General features: G+C 39.5%; 1 pseudogene across 1 annotated transcript; it reads left to right on the top strand.

The window, feature by feature from the left end:
• The first annotated feature begins 11,055 nt into the window (after positions 1-11,055).
• Positions 11,056-11,593, top strand: LOC307113544 (large ribosomal subunit protein uL22-like; annotated as a pseudogene). The gene has a single exon. The product of its transcript is annotated as a large ribosomal subunit protein uL22-like (transcript).
• Positions 11,594-18,897: the final 7,304 nt, after the last annotated feature.

Raw genomic sequence — 18,897 nt, 5'->3', positions numbered from 1 at the left:
AGCTTAACATCCTGTCAGCTACAAAGGAAACATGCTCAAAGGGCCCAGATCCATTTTTTTTTTTTTTTGGAGTAAGCATAAAGTATGAATTGAAAGCTGAGCCAAAAAAAATTGATCACTGTAGAATTACATTTTTGATCTCCCAAGGCATTCATTAATAGCATGAATTTAATACCAATATAAAGTTTCTTAAAGAGCTGAATCATAACAGTGAGGCTCATTCCATCATCTGATGGACATTGAATACTAACTGGTTTAGGTATGAATATAGCATATTCTGCTTGAGAAGATTATGTATTTCAGGTGTTTTTGCATATTGCTGTCTATTTTAGAGCTCATTTGTTTAACAGCACTCTCCTTATAATATGTAAATTTTATTAATAAAAAACTGACTTTAAAAAATTATGATAGTAAAGTGCACAGATATTAAGTGTACAATTCAAAGGGTTTTGGTAAATTTACATACCAATTTAAATGCCACTTCAATCACAACATAGAACAGTCCTCTTGTAGCCCCGTCTATGAATCCCCACCCTTTCTCTTGGCAATCACTGTTGTGATTTCTATCACCTCCAAACGGAACGCAAGTCTGCCAATGCCCTGATTTTAGTCCAGTGAGACCTATATCAGACTTTTGACCTTACAGTTCTGACATAACTGTAAGATAACAAACTTGTGTTGTTTTAAACCACCAAGTGTGCGACAATTTGTTAAAGCAGTAATAAAACCAGTGCATATTCTTGTTCCGTAAAGCACACCTTCTTCCTAGTATAGCATCCAAAAAGAATGGAGCTCTGCAGATCTGATTGAGATTTGATCCTTTTGTGATGTACAAATTGGAGAATTTTTTTTAGAGCAATGAATGGCTTGGGGTGCCCTAGCTTTCCTCATCTCACATCGTCCCCTTCCCGCGCCCCCCCTCCCCCACCACATACATGCAAACATAAAAGCACAGACACCCACCTGACTCAGAAAGATGTGGCCTGCCACAAATATGTTTAAGATCCCTCTTTAGCAATAGCATCTAAACTTTAGAGTAAATATCTGTGTTTTCCGATGGTCTTAGGCGCTACAGCAGCGGTTCTCAACCTGTGGCTCACAACCCACAGGTTGAGAACCACTAGCAGGGTCGCCTAAGATCATCAGAAAACACAGATATTTACAATTCATAACAGTAGCAAAGTTACAGTTATGAAGTAGCAACGAAAATAATTTTATGGTTGGGGGTCACCACAACATGAAGAACTCTATTAAAGGGTCGCGGCATTAGAAAGGTTGAGAACCACTAAAGAGATGACTTTCTCCTCCTTATAACCTAGACACCACACGCTCCTCTCTTGGTGGTGGCCTGATATTCATTTAAACCAGTTTATTCTCCCATGAAAGGGCTGAAGGAGGTGGGGAAGGAATAATTGCAGATGGTGTGATGTCTCAGGGTCAATATCTTTCCTCCTGGGATTGCCTCTATTCAGGTTCAATAGGACCTTTATAAGCTAAAACACACACCGAGGTTTCAGTCATGGCCAGTGACAGTGGTCAGGTGCTGGGAAGAATTGTAGGAGGAGCATTTTATCATCCGTATGCAGTATTTCATTACCAAACTGACCGGTCCAGTTTTCTTTTCTACCTCCTGTGGCCCTGCTCTTCTCCTGAGTCCTTTGACTGCTCCCCTCTCCATTTTCATGCTCACACCTCCGTAAGGGTGCCTCTGAAACCACCAGCTCTACTTCTCTCCTTGACTACAGAATCCCGGGTTGTGGGCTGCCACCAGTTCTTTCCTGGTTGTGTGGAATGACCTTGAATGACACGTAGTACCAATGGTATTGATAGTACAGTAGTCTCCCCTTAATCCTCAAGTTTGCTTTTCACAGTTTCTGTTACATGGGGTCATCTGCAGTCTAAAAATATTACATGGAAAATTCCAGAAATAAACAATTCATAGGTTTAAAGTTGTGCACCATTTTGAGTAGCATGATGAAATCTCATACCATTCCAGCTCCATTCCGCCCCAGACATGAATCATCCCTTTGTCCAGCGTATCCACACTGAATACACACTGTATACACTCCCCTGCCCACTCCCCCTCCCCTTTTTCCCCTATCCCACCTTCTTGTTTGCTAGTTAGTAGCCACCCCAGTTATCCGTTCAACTGTTCTAGTTTAGTTAGTTATTGTTGCTAATCTCTTATTGTGCCTAATTTGTAAATTAAACTTTATCACAGGTATATGTGTGTAGAAAAAAACTTAGTATATATTCCTATATAATAAAAGCCTAATATGCCAATTGTTCCCTCGGGCGACCAGGAGACGGGGAGTTTGACCACTCGCTATGACACGCGCTGACCACCAGGGGGCAGCATGGAACATGGAAGGCATTGACAATGCGCTGCGGCCTCTTGCTGGCTACCTGGGGGCGAGGGTGATGGGGGCGGGGGTGCAGTGAGAATGCGGGGTGTCCACCAAGTTCGCTTTCACTCCCCCTGCTACCCTCCCCCAGGACACCAGGGCTTGCATGCCCAGTAAGCCCCCCCCACACACTCCCCACACACATACCTCCCCCCCCCCCCCCCCCCCCCCCCCGCCCCATGCTCAGGTGCTAGGCTCCTGTGAGGAGCCCACCCCACATCCGTGTAGCGTCTTCCCAGTGAGCCAGGCCGCAGCCTCCAGGACCACAGGGTTCACACAGAAGCCAGTCTGGGAGGCTGGCGGGGAGAGGGCGTGCTGCCTGCCCAGCTTCCATGTGGCGCCACTGGGTGGCCCAGAGGCTCACACTGAACCCTGGCCTGTGGCGTCCGGCTGTGCTCACCGCATCTTCGCATGGGGACTTGGGTGCCATGACTCAGGCGGAGAGGGGCGCGTGGGGGCCCGGAGGCCTAGGTGCTGCCCAGGGCCCAGAGGTCAGCTAGGACCTGCCCTTACATGCCAGACACTTGTGCTTCGATCGCTGGCTAGGCCTAGGGACCGCATTTCGTGCATCGGGCCTCTAGTAGTATATATAGTATTCAATAGTATCCAAGTATCAGGCACCCACTAAGGGTCTCAGATTCCTCAAGGACAGGTGGTGGGGACACAAGTTTTGTTACATTATTATCTATTATTTTTTTCATGTCATAGTAAACACACACACACACACACACACACACACACACACACACAATCCCTCCTCATGCCTACAATACAATTTGAAATATTTAACTGCACTACTTGTCCACAAAGCAAAGTTGTACAGGCTTTCATATGTATATTTTGCGTTGCTCAAGCCCAGTTTATGTGGGAGATTTTCACCTAATCGTGACACAGCAGATGGCAGTGTAGGTCCAGTTTCTTATACAATAATAACATGCAGACATGTTCACAGATAAAACTTATTTTAGCTGAAGAAAATGTGACTTTAAATGGTTAACATAGAAAATATAAAATTACTGTGTCATGACTCTTCCTGGGGCTTTAGAGACATATTTTCTAATTATATTAAACCCATTAAAAATACCTTCTTAATAAAGTAAAAGCTACTTCTTAAGCAGAAATGGGACTCATCACCTCTTAAGAGATACTGAACAACCCTCATTCTCACAAGATACGAGTGATTGCCTGAACTAGTACATCCAGTCTGACTTTGGCAAGTAATCCCCTTACAGAAAAGTAATTAAGAATCTTCATGTTTTATTTCCACGGTGTAAGATTCCATGTTTTGCAAGACATTTTTTTTTAAAGTTGAACACAAAGATTAAATCGATTTTTGTTTAAGAACTGCAGATAGAAAATGTTGCCAGTACTTTCTGTTTGCATTTCCCAGATTCTGTCTCCCCTCCCCAGATCCTTTTGACCCTGCTGCTTTCCTCCCATTAGCAAGAACTAGAGGCCGTGCAGCCAGACACCGGAGAGTACAAGCTCTGGTTAAACAGAATCAGATTCAGTTCCTGCTTTGCTGCTCCCTGCGGCGAGGGGAAGCTAACTGGCTTCCCTGAGCCTCAGTTTCTTTCCCTGTACAATGGAGATAATAATGGTAATTAGCATTTGGGGTTATTGTGACAATCGGTACACAGTATTACCACGGGTGAGTGTCCGTGGGGGTTGCCAGGCTCCACCCACTCCCACTGTTACCCTCCTGGAGGGTTCTCTTTTGTCTCCCTCCACTCCCCTCTCACAGAATGTGTGCAAACACCCATCACCCAGCACCTTCCCTTCCCCACCTTTGGAGCTGCCCCTCATTAGGCCCTGATTGTTTTTCTTTCCTTCTCATTCTCTTGCCTATTCTGAAACTCTTCTCTCTCATTTTGCTCACCAGTGTTCGTCTTCGCTTGCTCCTAATTTCCAAAGAAATTGGGGACAGACCTTGTTTATTCCTTCCCTGCTGGGGACACAGCCATCTTCTCGTTGGGTCCACCCACCTTTCCCCCCGGCCTCCCAAAGGCTCAGGAGAACTGAGAACTCCTTGCTTCATCCAGAAGATTGACCAGATGGGCTTTTCTCCCCATGTTAGAAATATCTGAAAATGGGCCACTTTAGAAAGATGCTTGGAGGCATTAAATCATTATAGAATTTTCATTCAGTGGGAGAGATTTTTGTGACAGTTTAATTTTGTTATTTTATTTTGTATATATTTTTGAAAGCTTTGTTAATTTTTCTAGAACACAAACTATATATCACAGCAAGAATTACCTAACGTTATTTTACAGAGAATCACAAAAGTTTTAATCATGATATTCTTCTTGAACATAGAACAACAAAACAACCAATTGATTGGTTGTGTCACTAGTAACATATTGAAATAAGCTCCCACTTACTATATATTAGACATAGTGCTAAATAACTTAAAAGTGTTACTTCAATTTCTTCCTAAAAAAGAAAAACTCAACCGTAGATACTAGAATTATCTCTATATTACAGATGATAAAACTGAGGCTTAGAGAAGTTACAAGACTCGAGTAAGGTCAGATAATAAGTAAGGGTAACCTAATATTACTATTCTTTTTTATTATTGAGTTGTAATTGATGTATAAAATTATATTAGTTTCAGGTGTACAACATAATGATTCTATATATGTATATATTGCAAAATGATCAACACAATGAGTTCACATCCATCGCCACACATAGTTATAATTTTTTATTAGTAATTTTAAGATCTACTCTTCTAGCAACTTTCAAATATGCAACAGTTTTATTAGCTATAATCACTATGCTACACATTATGTCCACAGGACTTATTTATACTATAACGGGAAGCTTGTACATTGTGACCACCTTCACCCATTTTGCTCCATGTTTACTATTCTCTGGTAACTAGTCTGAATAAGGCAAATGTTCCTGATAACATTGGCCACTTAGCTTCTGAATCAAATCCATAGGTTCATCTTTTTAAAACTAGTTTTCAATTGTCAAGGAGCTTATTCACACATGAGTGTATTAGGCATCTATCATATAAAAATCATCCTTTTTCTTCTTTTCCCTCCTCACCTCCAACAAACCCATGTACAAACCCCATTGACTTTATCTCAGAAATGCATCTCACGTGGATTCAGTTCTCCCCCGCCCCCCCCCCCACTTCTCCCTCATCCTATTCCAAGCTAATATCACCTCTGTTCCCCAGATGACGGTAACAACATCCTAACTTCTTCTGTTCTGTAAATATGCTCTACTTTTCTACGTGCATTAACTGCCTCTTTCACCCCCATGTAAAAATCCAGGAGGGCAAGGACTCTGTCTTGTTCAATGCTGTATCTCTAGGACATAGAAAATGCCCAGACATGGTGAAGAGCTCAGTAAATAGTTATTGGTTGGATAAATTGAACAGTGGGCATATAAAGAAAGTACATTCTTTACCCTCTTAGAATGTTCTGTATATTAGTGTAAACAGAGAAATAAGCAAATATATATAATACAAAGTGATAAGTGCTATAAAATGGACATGCACAATATTTAGTTCATAGTGGTACAATAGGCAGGGGAGCAATTCTACTTGGTGGCAAAAGTTTACATGTGCTAAAAAGGATTTTCTAGGTTAAAGAAGTGTTCACCTGGTGGAAGATGAGAAAGAATATTCCAGGCAGAGGAAACAATGTGGGCCAAGACCTGGAGGCAGGTGCTGGTAAGTGCTGATCAGCACTTAGTGGTAAATGCTGATTAGTGGGATGGAGAAGACTATAAATACCTTGATTTGGTTAGAGCCAATGGGACATACGGGGAAATGGCAGGGGTGGGGGCGGTAGAGGGATGGGAAGGGACCTCGTCATGAAGGCATAAACAATCGGGATGCTATAAAAGGGTCTGCAGCAGGGGAATAACAAGAGATTAATATTTTAGGGAAAAAATGAGGCTCTGGTAAAGTGAGAAAAATGGATTGCAAACGTTTGAGACACGCTGATCCATTAGATTTCATAGACTTCCTTTTCTGGTCAGTATGGGAAAACAAGTCTGGCTTTACCCTCCTACCTGAAACAACAATCAACAATGTATATAAAACAATGGCTTACCAAACACTGGACAACAGGCAACAAAGGACAGAAATCCCTGTGGTAAAGGAAACAAATGAGATGAGCCTTATGATTGATTGCCCCACCTTACTGCCTGGAGAAAGTTTCCAGACTGTGTTGCAAGGGAGGGGAAACCGGATTGGGCTCGTGGTCCCCCAGATTGAGGAGACAGAGCTAAGAGTCTGGAGAGATCAGGACAGCTGAGTTCCTCGGACAGAGCAGAGAGGACTGAGTTCACAGGACAGAGAGGAGAGCGCTAACAGAGAGGGAGAGCCTGGACATCTGCTCTGGATGCTTCCAGGATCCAGCAGAGTATTGATCAGCACATGGGTGAGGCCAAGTCGTGTAGAGTGAACAGTGCCTGATGCCCCTGCAGAGCCAGGAGCAGTACCTACCCCCATCAGCCGCGCTAGAAAGACCAATAATTCATGGCATTGGGCAGATCAAACAGGAAGGTTTTGTCTCAGTACTAAGGAATAATTATCCCTAGACTGAACACTGCTTGGGACCTGCCTAGCGAATCAAAAAAGCTAGTCCTAAAAGGATCAAACTGTGTCTGTGTTACTTAAGTGCATGCCAGAACAAAGCTCAGGAAGATTTATAGAAATATAAAAATATTCAGTATGCGGCAGGTATAAGTTACAACGTCTGGCATTCAATTAAAGATGACCAGGCATACAAAGAAGTAGGAAAACATGGTCCACAATAAGAGGAATAATCAATCAATTGAAACTGGCTGGGAACCCACACAGACGTTAGAATTAACAGAGAATGACATAAAAAGTTATTGTAACTATTGCATGTATTTAAAAAGTGACATAGAGATACAGATGATATACTAGTTTTCAACAACCTGGCTAGTGTTCAGTGAGTTGAGCATCGTCCTGTGTACTGAAAGGTCACCAGTTCGATTCCTGGTCAAGGCACATACCCAGGTTTTGGGTTCAGTCCCGGCTCGGGGTTCGTACGGGAGGCAACTGATCGATGTTTCTCTCACATTGATGTTTCTCTCTCTCTCTCTCTCTCTCCTCTTTCTCTCCCTTCTTCTCGCTCTAAAATCAGTAAAAACATATATTTTTTTAAAAGACCCAAATTAAACTTCTACAGAGGAAAAATACTATCAGGATTTTCTGACCATTGGATGAGAGTGTGGGGGGAGACAGGGAGCGGCAGATTGGGTGACATATGCTGCTTTAACAAGAACAAGGAATAAGGATAGAAAGATGTGAATGGGGTCGGGGGCAGGGGAAAATTGAGTTTCAGGCTTTTATTGATAAAACTCTTAGAAATTCCAATGTTTAAGGGGCGACAGAAAAAAAAAAAAGGAATTGATTAGAGTGATTGAGAAGATGTGGTCCTGGAAGGAGAGAAAGAGCAAGTGTCAGAGGCTTCATGGAAACCAAGAAAGCTCCTAATTTTAAGAAGGAAATGGTTGGCATGACTAGTACTGCAGCGATTAAGTAGGAGAAAAGCTGAGAAGTGGCCCAAGTGGCCCCTGGACCTGGATTCAGTGAAAACTGGAAGATAAAGAAAAAGGCCACAGGAAGATGTAGGATCAAGAAAATTTTTCATCGGTGGTGGTGGTGCTGATTTGAACAAAATTGAGAAAATTTTAAAATATTGAGGCAGAAAAAAAAAATTGAGGCAGAAAAACATGTTCCAGTGCACATGCTCAGGAGTTAAATTGTCTTGACCCAATGTTTACTGAACTTACTCAAGTTAATTAACTTCTCTGAGCTTTATTTTCCTGATTTGCAATAATACTCCCAACTTCACAGGGATGTTTTCAGGATTTAAAGAGGTAATTCACACCAACTGTCCTTGGCTCAATGAATGCTAGCTGTGACTGAAAGGGTGGGACTACAAGAGACCAGACTGGTGGGAGGTGGCAGGTGGCCTTGATGAGGAAGGAGTATGTTATTCTGATAGAAGGAAAGGAGGAAGGATGAGGTGGAGGTAAGAACCTAGAGAGAAATGAGGGAGTTCATGAGACTGCGGTTTTATATTTTAGGGGTTTGGGGCTTAAAAAGCTGTTTGAATTTTGATGAAGTGTCATTGGATGTGAAAGGAACCACACATCATAACTCAGACATGAAAAATAAAGGAGGATTCAGGAAGGTGTGCTAGAGATGCACTAGGGGGGCGGCTAGAAAAGGCCATGCTCTGGGTGAGTTCAAAACCACAGGTGGAAACAACCATTTAGTTTGAGCATTTGCATTGGTTAAATGTAGAATATTCCTTTAGCTGCTCTTCTGAAACTTACAGCATTAATCCCTAGTCTTGAGAAGTATGCAATGTAGAAGTCTTTACATTTGATCATAGTAAAAGAGGTGGGAAGATATAACAGCTGGGGATCGTTGGCTATGGGCAAAAGAAATGAACTCCAGCTAAATTAAGCAAAAATAAAAAATTTTGGAGTAGCTCATGGGATTTAAAGAAAAGTTGGAGAATCATATCTCAGAGAGCATAGACCCAAAAGGCCCAATGGAACAAAAGCTGACAGCCCATCTCCACGGGGCCTCAGACCTTCCAGATGACAACTGCACCTCCAGGGGTTTGTCCTCCTGTGTAATCCCCTGAAAATTTAAATTCCAGAACAGATCTGATGGACTTGCTTCAAGGCAGATGGTCACAATCAGATGGCTTTCTGAATATGTAACTTTATTTATTTATTTTAAAATTTGTAGCAGTACTTAGTGTCCAACGGAAACCACTCTGTCTGTTAAACGATATCGCAACTGCAAAGTTTCTCTTACTGTTGGGGGATAGAAAATGACATGGGACAGTCATTATCACCACGGCAACAGAGGGAAATTGCACATGGAAGGGCTGGCTTTTGAGCAGTCATCCTCAGCTTCCTCTGGTGCAAGCTTCTTCTGCAAGTCTGATGTGCTTAGTTTAGGGCACTGAATATGTAACTTTAATCATCCCTATTCGCTCTTTTTTCTGTTGTTGTTAATCATCACCCAAGTATATATTTTCATTGCTTTTTAGAGAGAGTGGAAAAGAGGGGGAGAGACAGAGAGAGAAACATCGATGTGAGAGAGACACATCCCGCACCCACCCAGACCAGGGTCAGGGATTGAGCCTGCAACCAAGGTATGTGCCCTTGACCAGATTCGAGCCCAGGACCCTTCAGTCTGCACTTTATCCACTGAGCCAAACCAGCTAGGGTCCCATTTGCTCTTAGTAAAGCCGGCTGGACCTGAGGAAGGGTGGCTCTAGGAAAATAATCTAGTATGTTTTCATTCTTCAGTGAGTACATTATGCATCTGCTATGTGCCAGGTGCTTGTTAGGAGAAAGAGATATCTATAGTAATAAAAGCGTAATATGCTAGGTAGATGGGATAGCTGAATGCACCGAATGACCTTCCAGATGTCATTACGGAGTCCTTCCGGAAGCCACTGCAGCAGGGGCTGAGGCAGAGGGGGTTAGGGATGATCAGGCAGGCAGGAAAGCAGTTAGGGGCAATCAGGCAGGCAGAGTGGTTAGGGGAGATCAGGCAGGCAGGCAGGCAAGCAGGCAGAGTGGTTAGGGGAGATCAGACAGACAGGCAGGAGAGCAGTTAGGAGCCAGTAGTCCCAGATTGTGAGAGGGTGCAGGCTGGGCTGAGGGGACCAACCCCTCCCATGCACAAATTTTGTGCACCGGGCCTCTAATCTTCAATAAAGAGCAAAGCCAGACAGGGACTCTGCTTCCCTGGAGGGTAGGATTGAAGGTAGGCCTGAGATGACTCAGAAAATCAGACACATAGAGTAGGATAGAACTCCCCTGTAGGATAGAACTGTGGTTTGCAATTGTATAATCATTTAACTTAATTAAGTTAAATGATTATACAATTGCAAACCACAGAAATGCTCTGAAGGAAATGAATGCCTCTAGGAGAGAGTACAACAAAGGAGTCTGATCTAACTTGGGAGCTAAGGAAAGACTTTCTACCAGAAGAGGTGCCAAAACTGAGATCTGAGGGATGAATGAAGTGTATGGCTACAGAGCTAACAGTGTGCGCAAAGCACCCGTGGCTAGAGGAGCCTGTGTTATACCCTAGTAGCAACTTCTCTCTCAGCATCTGGCAAGTTTGACATAAACACAGATTTACAGTTGACTCCACCTGTTCCTATTTGTGATATCAGGGTACTACAATTAATGAAAAAACATTTTAAATGTGGGTTCATGAAGTCACCTACTTTCCTGAGGACACAAGTGATTACTTTTTTATTGTATTTTAGCTGATACAGACCTAGAGGTTGAATAAACTTTTTGCAGTAAAATTAAGTCAAATTTTATCAAGTTGTAGCTTTCTGTGGTATAATATTAAGATCATGTTATGTAGCTCACAATAAGGAAAATACATAATTTAAAGCAAGTTTTCTTTGTTTTGTGTTTTGTGTGGTTTTTTTTTTTTTGAGAGAGAGATTTATTGTTCCACTTATTTATGCATTCATTGGTTGATTCTTGTATGTGCCCTGACTAGTGATCAAACCCCCAACCTTGACATATTGGAACAACACTCTAACCAACTGAGCTACCCAGCCAGGGCTAAAGAAATTTTATTTTAGCTTTTCCTATAAATGGCTTGATGGCTCGCTATTCACTTGAAATAATCTTATAAAATCATGCAAATCAAGAGGTTCAAATCTTCATGTTCACTTTAAGAACACTTGTGAAACTGCCCAGGCCATCAAGGGTATGCATATTCAAAAGTCACCAAGTATGTGAAGGACGTCCCTTTGCAGAAGCAATGTGTGCCATTCAGTCATTACAATGGTGGAGTTGGTAGGTGTGCCCAAGCAAAAAATTGGGGCTGGACACAGGGTCAGTGGCCCAAAAAGAGAGCTGCACATGCTTAAAAGTGCAGAGAGTAATGCTGAATTTAAGGGTTTAGATGTAGATTCTCTAGTCATTGAGCACATCTAGGTGAATAAAACCCCCAAGAAATGGTGCAGAATTTACAAAGCTCATTGGCTGATCAACCCCCACATAAGCTCTCCCTGCCACATGGAGGTGATCCTATTGAAAAAGAGCAGATGGTTCCTAAACCAGAAGAGGAGGTGGCACAGAAGAAAATGATACCCCAGAAAATATTGAAGAAACAAAAACTAATGGCATGGGAATAAATTCAGCATAAAATAAATGCAAATGAAAGTTTAAAAAATTATTTTAAATGAACTCTCTGTAGAGAATAATTATATGAAATTTGCATAAACTGTAAGAACCAAGATAGATGTTTTTGTATCTGTGCCTGTAGTTATTAATTAAATATGACACCTTAAAACATGTCTACTAAATAGAATTAAATGTTTATTCTAGACATAAATATTTTGCTTAGGTTTTAAAATTCTAGCAATATGTTATTAACTGTAAAATAAAAAAGTGAAGAAAACATAGATCAAATTTTATAACTGTTCTTTAGAAACATTTTTTTCATGCACAAATACCTATTTCATGTAAAGGCTGGTACACAGAAGTGTTTTTAATACTAATTCAAAGTTTCAATACTACGCCGGGCTGTATTTTTAAATTCATAGGATTTTGTGGAAAACCTTTTTAAAAGTCATTCATAACCACCATCTACTTATTTTTTATTTTTATTTTTTGGAAAAATTTTTTTATTGATTTCAGAGAGGGAGAGAGAGAGATAGAAACATCAGTGATGAGAATTATTGATCGGCTGCCTCCTGCAGGCCCCAAACTGGGGGATAAGCCTGCAATCTGGGCATATGCCCTGACTGGGAATCAAACCGTGATCTCCTGGTTCATAGGTCAACGCTCAAACCTGAAGCACGCAAGCCACCATCTAGTTTTATTTTTTTTTATTTTTTTGCTGGGTACCACCATCTAGTTTTAAAACACTACCACTACTCTGAAAAGTTTCATCTTAAATTTATGTTTTTCTTTTGAAACAACCATAGCCTGAAAAGAAAATTATATGTAAATGACTACTACAAAATGATTGCTGTTGATTAGGCAAGCCCATCAATCTCAAAAATCCAATTTCAAAAATAAATGACATCCAATCTACACTCCCTCCTCTGCCCCCAGGCAACCACTGATCTACTTTTTGTTCCTTTACAGAAGTTTTATCCTAGTTAAATTCAATTAACCCAGAGAAAAATGTGGAAGAAATTGCATATACTGTAGTTTAACATGTCCATGGCACATAATAGGAGCACAATAAATGGAGTCCCTGTACATACTATGCATAATGTCTGCTGAATGTATTGTAATTACTTTTTTTTTATTATTTTTATTAAGGTATTATATGTGTACATATCTTACCATTGCCCTCACCACCACCCCACTCCCATATATGCCCTCAACCTCCACAGTTTTGCAATTAATTTTTAATATTTCTTTTCTTCTTGGACCAGTGTGCAAAATAATATATCTTCAAGAGTTATAAAGAAGAGAAATATGATCCAATTCTATCCTTTCAGGTGCTTTGTTCAAGTCTTCTTGAATGTTTCCAATGTCAATGAAAGCCCTCTGTAATTGTCATCTCATCTAGTGTCTCCTTCTGGAGGTATAAATCCCACCACTTTATAAAGTAGGAAAGCCCTGAAGTTATCTCTCTTCAAGTTTGCATGAGCCCATTTGGGTTTAATATTGTAACAACAAACAAAAGTAGTTTCATTTCATCATGTAAATGTCCTTATTTCTCTTTTAAAAATTTATCTTTATTGTTGAAAGTATTATAGATGTCCCTCTTTTCTCCCCAGTGACCCCTTCTAGCCCACACCCACCCTATTTCTTTCCTTTATTGTTTTTTTTTCACTTATTTTGTTTATTTCTCTTTCCTTTTTTTTTAAAAAAAAATATATTTTTATTGATTTCAGAGAGGAAGGGAGAGGGAGAGAGAGATGGAAACATCAATGATGAGAGAGAATCATTGATAGGCTGCCTCCTGCATATGGTATGTGCCCTTGACTGGAATCGAACCCAGGACCCTTCAGTCCACAGGCTAAAACCAAACCAGCTAGGGGTATTTCTCTGTTCTTGATAATTTTTTTTTCTTCCGAGTGTAAGAATTTGAAGCTCAGTATTTTTGAGATTGGATTTTTAGAGTGATTGTATTTCCAATTCAAAAGAAAACATTTTATCTAGTCATTTACACATAATTACTTTTTTCTGGGTTATGGGTATTTCAAAAGAAACAAATGTGAATATTAGAATTTGTTATCTAATAATGGTATAGCACAAATTTTTAAAAGATGAGCTAGTATGGAACTTTCACAATTAACACATGTTCCGGAATTTACTCTGCATCTTTTATAGACTTAGCTACATATTTCAAAACTACGAGACTATGAACTTCAGGACCCTATTATTGTCTGAAATGACTTAGCTATGGAAATAGGAAAACCATAACTTTAATCTGAAATGTTCTTTATTTATAGATTTAAAAGCATTGGTGAGGCATAAAAATTTATCCAGGATACTAATTTGCTATTTCACTGTAAAGCAACCCAAATAATTTAAATATGAATGACAACTAAAAATGAAAAATATTCAGGTAAACTGAGCAAATTTTGTGCTCAAAACCAAAGGAACGTCTTTCTGTCAATGGAAGGAAGTATGCAGGAGAGGAGAGAGTGAGCAGGTGAGGACTCTGATGACAACATTTGAGTCCTAGGATCCATCCACGTTTAAGCCATCTTGATTTCTAATATTCTCAGATATTGAGCCAACACATGTTCTAAGCTAATTTGGTTAGATTCCTGTTGCATGCACAAGCTGTCCTGATATAAGTACCTTCTATTTTCTTTTTTAAAAGAAGTTTATCATTATGAAATTTTCAAGCACACTAAAGAACATACCTAATGGACACAATCAATAAATGGACACTAGGGCACTCACATAAGCAGAGCATCACAGAGACCATTCGAGTCTCCTGTGTGCTTTTTCCTGGGTTCATCTCTCACCCAGCCCCAAAAAGACCCACTATTTTGATTATCTAATTAATTTATTTTTGGGTTTTTTTTTATAACTTTGCGCGCGCGCGTGCGCGCGCGTGTGTGTGTGTGTGTGTGTGTGTGTGTGTAGCTAAATTGTGTTCCCTCAAAATTCATTGGTTGAAGTCCTAATCCCCCACCCCCAGTACCTCAGAATATGATTGTATTTGGAGATAGGGACTTTAAAGAGCTAATTAAGTTAAAATGGGGTCATTAGGGTGGGCCTTAACTTCAATATGGCTGGTGTCCTTATAAGAAGAGGAAATTTGGACACACACATGCACACAGGTAAGGGCATGTAAAGACATAGGGAGAAGACAGCCATCTGCAAGGAGAGGGGCCTCAAAAGAACCCATTTCTGCTCATACATTGATCTTGGACTTCTAGCCTCCAGAATTATAAGAAAATACATTCCTGCTGTTTAATCCACCCAACCTGTGGTGCTTTGTTATGGCAGTCTTAGCAAATTAATATAGTATCCTTCACAATAGGTTGTTTAATTTTATTTGTTCTTGAACTTTGAATAAATAGGTTCATACTCCAAGTAGTCTGTGACTTGTTTTTTCACACAATGTCCTGTTTCTAAGATCCACCCATATCGCTGTTCACTCTTTCATTGTTGTATAGAACATAGTTATTTGAACATGCCACTTTAAAAAAATCTGTTTACCTATTAATGAGCAATTAGATTGTTTACATGATTTTTTGTTTGTTAGTTTTTGTTTTTTTTCTCTCAGAAACAATGCTGCTATAAATAATTCTATACTGGTTTCTGCTCTTGCAAACTCAACTTTGCCAGATAGAGCCAAAGTGTTTTTTAAATTGTTTCCAGTTATACTCCCACCAAGTGTTTTTTAAATTGTTTCCAGTACACCAGTATTCCTGCTGTTCCAAAGCCTCATCAACATTTGGTATTTCAGATGTGTTCATTTTTGCCAATCTGGAAAATAGGTAATGGTATCTGATTGGTTTTAGTTGGCATTTTTCTAATTATTAAGGAAATGTTTCATCTTTTTTCTATTTTATTAATTACTTGTATATCCTTTTCTGTGAAAAGTCATTTATATTTTGCTCTTTTATATATTAGATATGCATTCTCTTTATATTGGGTTGTCTTTTTCTTATTGACTTATTCATATATATATTCCAAATACTAATCCTTTGTGATTTACATGGATTGCACAAATACGTTTTCGGTTTGTTACCTGTCTTTTCATTTTCTTTATGGTGTATTTGTTAACAAAAATTCTTAATCTTATAATTCTTAATCTTAATATAATTTTATTATATTATTTACACACATTGTCTCTTACTTAAGAAAAATTTCCCTACCCCAGAACATTCCCAAGTTGTGTGTTTTTTTAAATTTAAAGACAATTTTTTAGAGCAGTTTTAGGTTTACAGCAAAATTGAGAGGAAGGTACAGAGATTTCCCACATACACCCTGTCCCCACATATGCAAAGCCTCCCCCACCATCATCATACCCCATCAGAATAATGCATTTGTTATAACTGATGCATTTACATTGACATGTCATTATTACCCAAAGTCCATAGTTTACATTAGGTTTCACTCTTGGTGTTGTACATTCTATGGGTTTAGTCAAATGTATAATGACATATAGTCATCATTATATCATAGAGTATTTCCATTGCCCTAAAAATCCTCTGTGCTCCAGCTATTAATCTCCCCCTGCCCTCCAAGGTGTGTGCTTTTTACATTAAAGTCTTTGAGCCACTTGTTAAAGTACTTCACAGTTTTTGACTCTGCAAATGATATCTTAATAGTTGCTTTTACTTCTGTAAATAGTATCTTTTAAAAAAACAACATTGAATATTTATTATTCATGGGTTTCTTAATCTTGTGTTATATCTTATAACTTCATTAATTCAGTAATCTGTAGATTTTTTTTAAATATATTTTCTTGTTGATTTTGAGAGAGAGAGGAAGGGAGAGGGAGAGAGAGAGAGAAAGAGAAATATTGATGTGAGAGTGAAATGTCCATTGGCTGCCTCCTGCATGTCCCCTGGGGTTGAGCTGCAACTTGGGCATGTGCCCTGACCGGGAATTGAACTGGGTGCACAGGAAGATGCCCAACCAACTGAGCCACACAAGCCAGGGCTATATTTATTATTATTATCATTATTATTATTATTGCTTTTCTATGTAAACAATTATGTCATTTTCAAATAAACAACATATGTTTTCCTTTCCAATCTCAGTTACTTTTATTTCTTTTTCATTTCATTTCACTCTTACTCTTCTGGTTAGGATTTCATATAATGCTAAATAGGATTGGTGCTGGTGGTAGACTTAAGATTTTGCCATTACAAAAAATATTTGTGCCAGGCTGGTATGGCTTAATGGTTGAGCATCAACCTATAAACTAGGAGGCCACGGTTTGATTCCCTATCAGAACACATGCCCAGGTTGTGTTCTGATCGGGAACACAGCGTGGGGTGGGCAGGAGGCAGCTGATCAATGATTCTCTCTCATCATGGATGTTTCTTTCTTTTTTTTAAAAATATATTTTATTGATTTTCCACAGAGAGGAAGGGAGAGGGATAGAGAGCTAGAAACATCGATGAGAGAGAAACATCGACCAGCTGCCTCCTGCACACCCCCCACCGGGGATGTGCCCGCAACCAATGTACATGCCCTTGACCTGAATCGAACCTGGGACCCCTCAGACCGACGCTCTATCCACTGAGCCAAACCGGTTTCTGCTCATGGATGTTTCTTTCTCTTTCTTCCTTATTCTCCCTCTCTGAAATCAATAAAAATATATATTTTTTTAAAAAGTAAAACCAACTCATTAAACTCATCAACTTCTCCTCCAAACCTTTAAAAAAGAAAAAATCCCTAGCCAGTTTGGCTCAGTGGATAGCGTGTAGGCCCACGGACTAAAGGGTCCTGGGTTCAATTCTGGTCAAGGGCATGTTCCTCAGTTCTCTCTCACATCTCACTCTGTCTCTCCCCCTCCCTTCCACTCTCTAAAAATCAATGGAAAAAATCCTCGGGTGAAGATTAAAAAAAAGAAAACTAAAGACAACATCTTTAAAAAATATATATTTGCTGTAGATACTTTGTAGTTATCCTTTTACAGTTAAGGAAAACTGAGACTTAGGAGAAGTTTTATTGTGTCTGTTAAATCTTATTCAATATTTTTTCTCAACCTATTGAGTTGATCTTATGATTTTTTTTGTCCTTTAATCTATAAATGTCATTGATTACACTAAAATTTTTTTTCTAATGTTATGCCAATCTTACATTTCTTGTATTAACCCAACTTGGTTATGATGACAGTGCATAATTTAGTTTACCATATTTTCAGGATTCCTGTTTTGACGTTTATGAATGTAATTGGCATGGAACTTTCTTTTCTTGTATATTCCTTATTTTGTTTTAATATCAGGGTTATATTAAGTTTAAATTATGATGTGGAAATTATTCTTGGTTGTTTTTGTATTCTCTGGGAGGATTTATGTACGACTGACATTATTTGCTCACTGAACATTTTAGTATATGTATCTTTATCTTGCCTAGAACCTTCAGAGTAAAGTGTAGAAAGAGATATATGAGGAATGACATTTGCAAAGATGAATAATAAATCCGGGTGGAAATAATTAGTGTTAACAACTCAGTCTTCCTACAGTATTCACAACATCCAACTAACAAAAGAGAAAAGAGAAACCAATGACCAATTGTGAGACTCTTCTCTGAGCCTAACGCTTCCTTGATGAGCATTATGTGGATAGAAAAGACAAAAGAAAAGCTTTGAACTTCCATTGAAAGAAAGAAAATCCTTATTTACAGAAGGCAAATTGCAGCTGATTGCTACCTTTCTGCAGACATCCATCCAGCTCCTCTCTTTTGCCATCAGGTAGTGCGTACTGGAGTGCACTGCTGTTTCTTAGAACGATGTGTTGCCATAGACACTGGTCCAATTCTCAAATCCCCTTCACTTCACACATTTCCGTCACAAAAGGAGTACTGATTGAGTTCAAACTCAGTCCAAAAAAATGCATACATAGAGAGAAACAAAATTAGAATCTGGCTGAGAGTCTTCCTTTTCCAACCCCCCACCTCCAGACTCTTTTCTTAGTTAATGGAAGGAGCAGCTTGCTTAATGGCAAAAAATATACACCTCACTACTCCTTCTAAACTCACTCAATAATGCTTGAAGTAAAACCAAGATGAAAAAGTAAAGGCCACGCGAAAATTCCGTTTTGTCACAAACTTCTTACTTAATTTGACAAGAGAAAAATTCTGAGATGCCCTAAATTAAATTATGGCGATAGAGACACGGATATTTAATCAGTTAATAGCTGTGGGGCAACTAACAGTAGACCACTCACCTTTCTGAAGGAATGTTACAGCTTTGAATGAACTTCTGCAGCCACCACAAACGCCACTGCATCCTGCATATGCGTGAACTTGCAGGACTGTTGCCCATAGCCAGCAAAAG

Source organism: Cnephaeus nilssonii (genome assembly GCF_951640355.1).
Source record: "Cnephaeus nilssonii genome assembly, chromosome: 17".
Classification (NCBI taxonomy): Eukaryota; Metazoa; Chordata; class Mammalia; order Chiroptera; family Vespertilionidae; genus Cnephaeus; species Cnephaeus nilssonii.
This window is presented reverse-complemented; position numbering and strand designations above follow the sequence as displayed.